This window comes from Brassica oleracea, unplaced genomic scaffold (assembly GCF_000695525.1).
Source record: "Brassica oleracea var. oleracea cultivar TO1000 unplaced genomic scaffold, BOL UnpScaffold01045, whole genome shotgun sequence".
NCBI lineage: Eukaryota > Viridiplantae > Streptophyta > Magnoliopsida > Brassicales > Brassicaceae > Brassica > Brassica oleracea.
The window spans coordinates 8,148-15,725 of NW_013617616.1; the positions used below are offsets into that span (position 1 = coordinate 8,148).

Sequence of the window (7,578 nt, forward strand, 5' to 3'; positions counted from 1 at the left end):
AAATCAATACCTCTCCTTTTATTCGAGTTTGTTTTACAACCTCTCCTTTTCAGTCGAGTCACTAGGGTGCCTCGAAACAAGTTCTCGAGTCACTAAAGTGCCTAAAGGCTGAGTGACTAAATACCTTATTGAAAACTAAAGCGCTAACGCGCCTTATATTATTTAGTAAAGCAACCTTTCGCGCTAGGCGCTCATGTTTTTTTTTGTCGGGGTGGAAGCTGGCGGCAGGGCTTGCTTTTTTTTCGGATAGACGGAATCGGGATCTCTCTCGCATGCAAGCATTTCTATCGGGAAAACCTCGCTTATTCAATTCAAAGGGCTGATTATTTATCAGCCTTTTTTCTCATAAGTCAGTAAGTCGGATAGACGGAATTGGGATCTCTCTCGCATGCAAGCATTTCTATCGGGAAAGCCTCGCTTATTCAATTCAAAGGGCTGATTATTTATCAGCCTTTTTTCTCATAAGTAAGTTAGCGTTTGTAGGAGGGGCGGGATTATGATGAGTATATAAATCAAAAGCAAAAAGAAAAAATGGCAAGAGAAATTTGATATCGATGGAGGCGTTCCTCGGATGTGGAAAAGAGGGCAGAGATTCTCTACAATGAGACCGCAGCCCAATTGAAAGGGATGTAGCGCAGCTTGGTAGCGCCTTTGTTTTGAGTCAAAAATGTCACAGGTTCGAATCCTCAAATGATAGGATCATCTGAGACTTCTCCTGTCATCCCTCTACCTATTCTTTCTCCTCTAAGCAGTAAGGAGGGATCAATTTGAGATCGATTCAAATTGGACATAGATAATCTTTCAATTTCTCATATTATATATAATAGTATAGGCGTGGAAAATTTATTGGGGTTATAAAAAAAAAAAAGAATCCTCGTCTTTACAGTCTTGTTAATTGTGATAAGAAAGCGCTCTTAGTTCAGTTTGGTAGAACGTGGGTCTCCAAAACCCAATGTCGTAGGTTCAAATCCTACAGAGCGTGATTCCGTTGCTCTTGTTAGGTCGAAAATTAGACTGAACTCAAATAATTGAACATCACTCATCTTTCCATTGGGTGTCTGCCTATATGGCTAATTCGTCTAGATCTGATCAAGATGCTTTCCCAGGGGTTCCTCCACTCACCCATTGGTAACCTAGGGAACTCACAAGCGCTTGCACTGGAACAAGACATATCAGCTAATCCGCTTCCGTACCAGAAACCTCTGATAGCAGCAGCAGTTAAAAGAGGTAGGGGAATGGCATTTTGAGAATCTCCTTTTGCACCCCCGGAAAGTACTGATATTCGATTGAGTACTACATCCCACAATAGGTATTTGCTTTTCTTCTTTATCGGTCGTCAAAGAGAGAAGAAGGATTGGCACAATTGATTAACTAGCTGACCTTCCAGCCCGCATCTAAGGAAAGCTATAGGGAAGACTCTACCGTACCGAAGCCCTAAAATATCATAGCAGTAAGCGTGCCTATAACCTATAAGGGGAATAGTCTTAAGCTACTTTCTTCTTGAAGCTCTGTAAGCACCATAAGGTAATTAATTCTTCTTACTCTAAAAACTGGCTATTTTTGATTCTGCTTTTCCACCTAGACACCTACTTCAACGTGCGTAGGCCTCTTCTCCTATGTCGTAGCGGAGTAGCTTTGTCCGTCATTTAGCATCAGTTCTGAAGAGGCTGCAGCATCTGTTGTCACTTTCACCACCCCACTGTCCCTTTGCTTCTTAAGCTGCTAGCTCGATATTATGGTCTGGCTTTCCAGAAGGGGTTATATTGGATTATCTATAGGGGAGGCTCTAAGACCCTTATATTGAAAGATTTGATTTGCTATTTGAGTTTCGAACCTTGATTACTTTGACTATATTACTAGATCGATAGCCAAAACTACTCGAAAAAAGGATAGGAGATTATCCTCTTCATTCGTGGAGTGTTCTCCTCGTTGGTTAAATGTTAGGATGGACCACCTAGAATAAATGGGAAAGGCTTCTACCTGAAACCTTCTACTTAGTCCCACAAAGAGAGATAGATGCAACATACCGTAGTGCTCCCCAGCTAAACCTTCGACATGCATTGGAGCAAGGCGGATAACCTTCTAACAGGGGCCAGGAGGTAATTTATTAGATTTCGAGATAGCTCTCACCTTCCTAGATAAAGATTCATTCTGTCTTATTCAGGTTCGGAAGAAGAAGGATCAGCAGAACAGGAATCTGTCCGCCGGATGAGGTTGGTCTACGATCAGACCTCAGAATATGACCGCCCAAAAAGTTTCTTTCGTCAAACCTCTCCCACGCCCAATCTTTACATTAATGGATGGACACCGCTAAATCCTAGAACAGGAATCTGTCAATGTCGACCACAAGATAAAGAAACCAATGCAAGCATTAGTTCCACAACGAATCGGCTTATAGTCATTCCTGGCACTCGGCGCATCTTTGATCAACCCCGGTTCCGTCACTCGTATCTGATTGAACCAGTACTTCCTTTCCGCCGTTCCTAGGGACCACCCACTCCCGGTCCCATGAGTGATCCGAGACAGTATGCGGAGATTAATCGGTCTCTTTTGGTTCTCATTCCAAAAGTTGAGCAGCCTGTTAGCATAAAAATGGCAATTATCCTCCTTCTATTCGTTCTGGATACGGGCCTAGTCCTGAGTGCGCTGTCTGTCTTCTCGGCTGGCCCAAACAACGGGATTGGTCCTGGGATTAGCACCAAAATTCCTCGGCATCTCATCCTCCTGTTGCTGGTCATTTCCTAAAGGATCGAAGGTTCAGCCGACGCCTCGAAGTAGATTTGTTGTGTGAAGGGTGCGACCGGGATTTAGAGTTAGAATAGCGGGGAAGACTTGACCTCAGGCAGCATGGAACCAGTTTATTTCATTCGATGTAGTGGTCCGATTGCCTAGTGGAAGCCCTGAGGCACTTGATTCTTGCGTACGCTCGGCTCCTCTACCAATCACCACAGCGCGAGATGCGCAAGAGTGACCCATCTCTCCACACCAACTGGACCATACAATACACTCTTTATAAGAAAAAAAAGATTTGGAACCGAAAGATAGGAAATAAATTGACTTCCAGAGCGGAAGGGAATACTTAACCACGCCTCGAGTCCCAGTCTCCTAGTGGTGAGATGGTAAAGGGCAATGTCCGGTTCTGGCCAAGAGATGTCTTTGCTCCGTCCCCCTTCTTGTTGGTTGGCACAAGCCCTTGTAGTAGTAAGTCTTTCCTCCGGCCGGATCGGATGTTAGAGTCAATTCCATTGTAGGTTTGACCATTAAGTGAATGCAATATAGGTAGAATTTGAATCAACGACCTAAGAGTCTTCTTTTGCCTATCGTAGTTACCTTGATGTGATAAATGGTCCAACTTTCTTGAAAGATATCAGATCTTGAAAGTCCTGCTCATATACATACTAATATGATCGCTACCAGGTCATCCCACTACACACCATCAAGCATAAGCAACCAAAACTGAAGCTATCAACTCAATTCTCTCGTTCGAATGAGGAGATAGATAAAAGAAACAAAACTCTATAAAATATCATACGAGAAGAAGATTTTCATTCCAGCTTAAAAAAGTAAGACTTGACTCTTTAAAAAATTCCGATCAACAAACTTGGAGGGATGGCTGAGTGGCTTAAGGCATTGGTTTGCTAAATCGACATACAAGAAGATTGTATCATGGGTTTGAATCCCATTCCCTCCGGCGCGGGAGTGAAATAGGCGGGCAAAATGAGAAGAGCACTACTTAGTGACTAAGAGCGGGGAGCCCGTTGCGCTAGCGGGCGGATGTAGCCAAGTGGATCAAGGCCGTGGATTGTGAATCCACCATGCGCGGGTTCAATTCCCGTCGTTCGCCCATAAGGGATAGGTACTCATTCACAAACAACAAAGATAGAATATGAAGGGAGACCGGGCACCCCCAACGGGTCAGAGAAGGAAGTCAAGACTAAAAAAGACCCCGAAGAATGCCTCTAGATACCTCTTCCAATACCAGGACAAACTCCACACATCGGAAGTATGAACGCTGCACAGAGTCATACCAGTGATTTGGAGGAAATCTCTCGAAAAGTATTTAGTGCCCATTTTGGCCAACTCTCTATCATCTTTCTTTGGCTGAGTGGCATGTATTTCCACGGTGCTCGTTTTTCCAATTATGAAGCATGGCTGAGTGATCCTACTCACATTGGACCTAGTGCTCAGGTGGTTTGGCCAATAGTGGGCCAAGAAATCCTGAATGGAGATGTGGGCGGAGGCTTCCGAGGAATACAAATAACCTCTGGTTTTTTTCAGATTTGGTGAGCATCTGGAATAACTAGTGAATTACATCTTTATTGTACCGCAATTGGTGCATTGGTCTTCGCAGCCTTAATACTTTTTTCTGGTTGGTTCCATTATCACAAAGCAGCTCCAAAATTGGCTTGGTTCCAAGATGTAGAATCTATGTTGAATCACCATTTAGCAGGGCTACTAGGACTTGGGTCCCTTTCTTGGGCAGGACAATCCAGTACATGTATCTTTACCGATTAACCAATTTCTAAATGCTGGAGTAGATCCTAAAGAAATACCACTTCCTCATGAATTTCTCTTGAATCGGGATCTTTTGGCTCAACCTTATCCAAGTTTTGCTAAAGGAGCAACCCCGCTACGCCCCTTGAATTGGTCAAAATACTCGGAATTTCTTACTTTTCGTCGCGTCTTCGATCTAGCAATCTTGGACAATTGTTTTGATGAGCTGTCACTAAACTAAAAAAAAGAGAGAAGAGAAAGAACTGGGAATGGTCGCCTGGTTGCTTGCTTACCAAGCCATCCTGGTAAGCTCCTCCAGTTCGATTATTATTCTTGACTTGACTTTGTATAAAAACAACTCACTATCAAAATGAAAGACGGTCGATTATCTACCCAAGAAGATAGAGAGTCCCACATACGAGAAAAGGTCACAAATAGAGTTGAACCAAGTAACATTGCAAAGGCATAATGATAGTAGGGTCGGGATATCCCCGCCCTCCGAACCGGACGTGAAGGTCTCCCCTCATCCGGCTCTCCGCAGGGGAATCTCCACTCACTGCTTCCCCTAATATCCTCCCTTTACCACATCATGGGGGTTTACAGGAGATCCCAGAGGCTCGCTCGGAAAGGCTGCTATACCATACCTTTTGACTCAACTCTACTCTAGTAGTCACTAGACTCACTAGAATAGTCCGTCCGGCTGCTCTTATTGAAATCATTACTCTTCATTCTCCCGTGCTCTAACAATTGCGCTCCTTAGACCACTACCATGTAGTTAGGTAGGGGCATCCGTAATGACAGGAATCTAGGAATGAATGAGGATCCCTATCAATACGAATATGAAGAATATCTAATTAGTTACACTACCTTTCTCTCATTCAATAGATCTATCTGGTCTGATACGGTACAGTACAATACGAGACGATGCAATGCTATGGGATGGATGGTAGAGGGATGCCTGCGCCCAAAAGCGATGATTCACTTGTCCCCTTGTCCATAGGGACCTCGTGGCATACAACTGAAACGACTCCCGCTAGATAGCCGCCCCTAACTCTCTTTTTACAGCCTCATGGATGGACGAAAGAAGGCAAGTTACAGAACGGTGCAGTGAAGGCTCGCGAAGTAGACAGCAAGCAACTGCTTTTCAGCCCCCTCTCTATTATATTAGTAAAGGGAAGGGGACTCTATCAGGATCTTACGAATCTAAAGATCTCAAAATTGAAGAACGGACTCTTTTGCTCGCCCCTATCTCTAAGGCAGCGTAAGCACTTCACTCGCTAGGGGATGGGATTCATTCACTTGCATTCCTGCTAGCACTACAAAAAGCTCCGGTCTTAACGCCCTTACTACTGCTGTGCAGCCTTTCCTCGGGTTCGTAGAGTCGGGTTTCCCGTTTACCCACAACGGAGGAGCCGCCCCCCACCAGGCAGGCGGCCACGGGTCATAACGCACTCTTCGCACAACAAATCCACTTTGAAGTTGACTTATTCGCTTGGCCAATCCTAAAGCTTCGAATGAGACTTCATATCCGAAACGCAGGAACGATCTGACTAGAAAGAGGACTCTATCAGGATCTTACGAATCTAAAGATCTCAAAATTGAAGAACAGACTCTTTTGCTCGCCCCTATCTCTAAGTCAGCTTAAGCACTTCACTCGCTAGGGGATGGGATTCATTCACTTGCATTCCTGCTAGCACTACAAAAGCTCCGGTCTTAACGCCCTTACTACTGCTGTGCAGCCTTTCCTCGGGTTTGTAGAGTCGGGTTTCCCGTTTATCCACAACGGAGGAGCCGCACCCCACCAGGCAGGCGGCCACGGGTCATAACGTACTCTTCGCACAACAAATCCACTTTGAAGTTGACTTATTCGCTTGGCCAATCGTCGGAATGTGTACGAGACTCCATATCCGAAACGCAGGAACGATCTGACTAGAAAGTCATTCAAAACTTGATCGAAGAACCAGCGTTTATTGAAGAAGCTATTGAGTCGATTACAAAAAGTACTAGTTTGAAAGGCTCGTTGGAATTGATCCGCTATGGGATTTACATTATACGCAACAAAAGCACCTGAAGTACTAAACATAATAGGTATTAGTTTGGTAATGGTTGGAGCAGCAAACTCGGATTCGGCAAGAATCTCATTTTTTGGTAGTACGAGGGGGGAATTGGCCCAAAAATTGGATAAGGGTCAAGACGCAGTCGGGTGCCGGCGGCTTACTCAAGTGCCCCGCGAACCGCGCGAAATGGTCGCCTATTACACGGCTCACTAACTATGCCTGGGGTGGGGGTACATACCTATTTATTATTCGTCGCCGGTCTGGCTTAATGGAGAAGGAAATTCATTCTTAATCTAGAGAGTTCCCTTTCGTTAAGCGCATCGAGCCAAAAGACTTTTCACTCAGAAAATTAGGAAGTATGGACTCACTCTACTCCTCGCGGCGGTATTGCCACATAATGGAATAGATAGCAACTTTTTTCTTTTGAGTTTGAAAGTGAAAAGGAATATGGTTCCCGCCATTATAATAATGGCGAGACAAGGATTGCAGACCTTTTAGTCGACTAACTGGCGTTTGTGGGAATCAAAATTCACACCGTCGAGTTTTGTTAATCGGAGGAAAGCCAAGTTAACCTAGCCTTCCCTGAAGGTCCCGGTTATCTGCTGGGCCACACACAACACAATCAATATGAAAGATTCGAAAGTAATAACTCGTAAAAGAGCAAAAAGGGAATAAAGAGGTCTTATTTCCGAATTCGCGTTTGAGCGTGAACAACAGGTAAGATCCTAGGCCACGAGAGCTGTCGGTATCTTCGCTAGTCTAGCCACCTAAGTTCTAATCTAGTCGAGTCGCAGCTCGGTAGTAAAAACGGAAAAAGGCCTAAATTGCTTTAAGTATTAAGTTTGCTCTTAGAATGCTCTCCCTCTGCTCTTCGTCCTAGGTCCTCCTTACATACTCCTCCTTAGGTCGGTTTACCTCTTCTCGGGCCGGATTTGTCGTGAAGCGGGCTTTTCCATATTTCCTTCTTCTTTGTGATTATCTTCGGAAATATGACATTTATTTCTTCCCGCGGATGCGATAAACCGTC

At 44.5% G+C, this 7,578-nt stretch overlaps 1 non-coding gene across 1 annotated transcript; it reads left to right on the forward strand.

Moving 5' to 3' along the window:
• The first annotated feature begins 908 nt into the window (after window positions 1-908).
• Window positions 909-982, forward strand: TRNAW-CCA. The gene has a single exon. It is a non-coding gene; the product is annotated as a tRNA-Trp (tRNA).
• The last annotated feature ends 6,596 nt before the right edge of the window (window positions 983-7,578 follow it).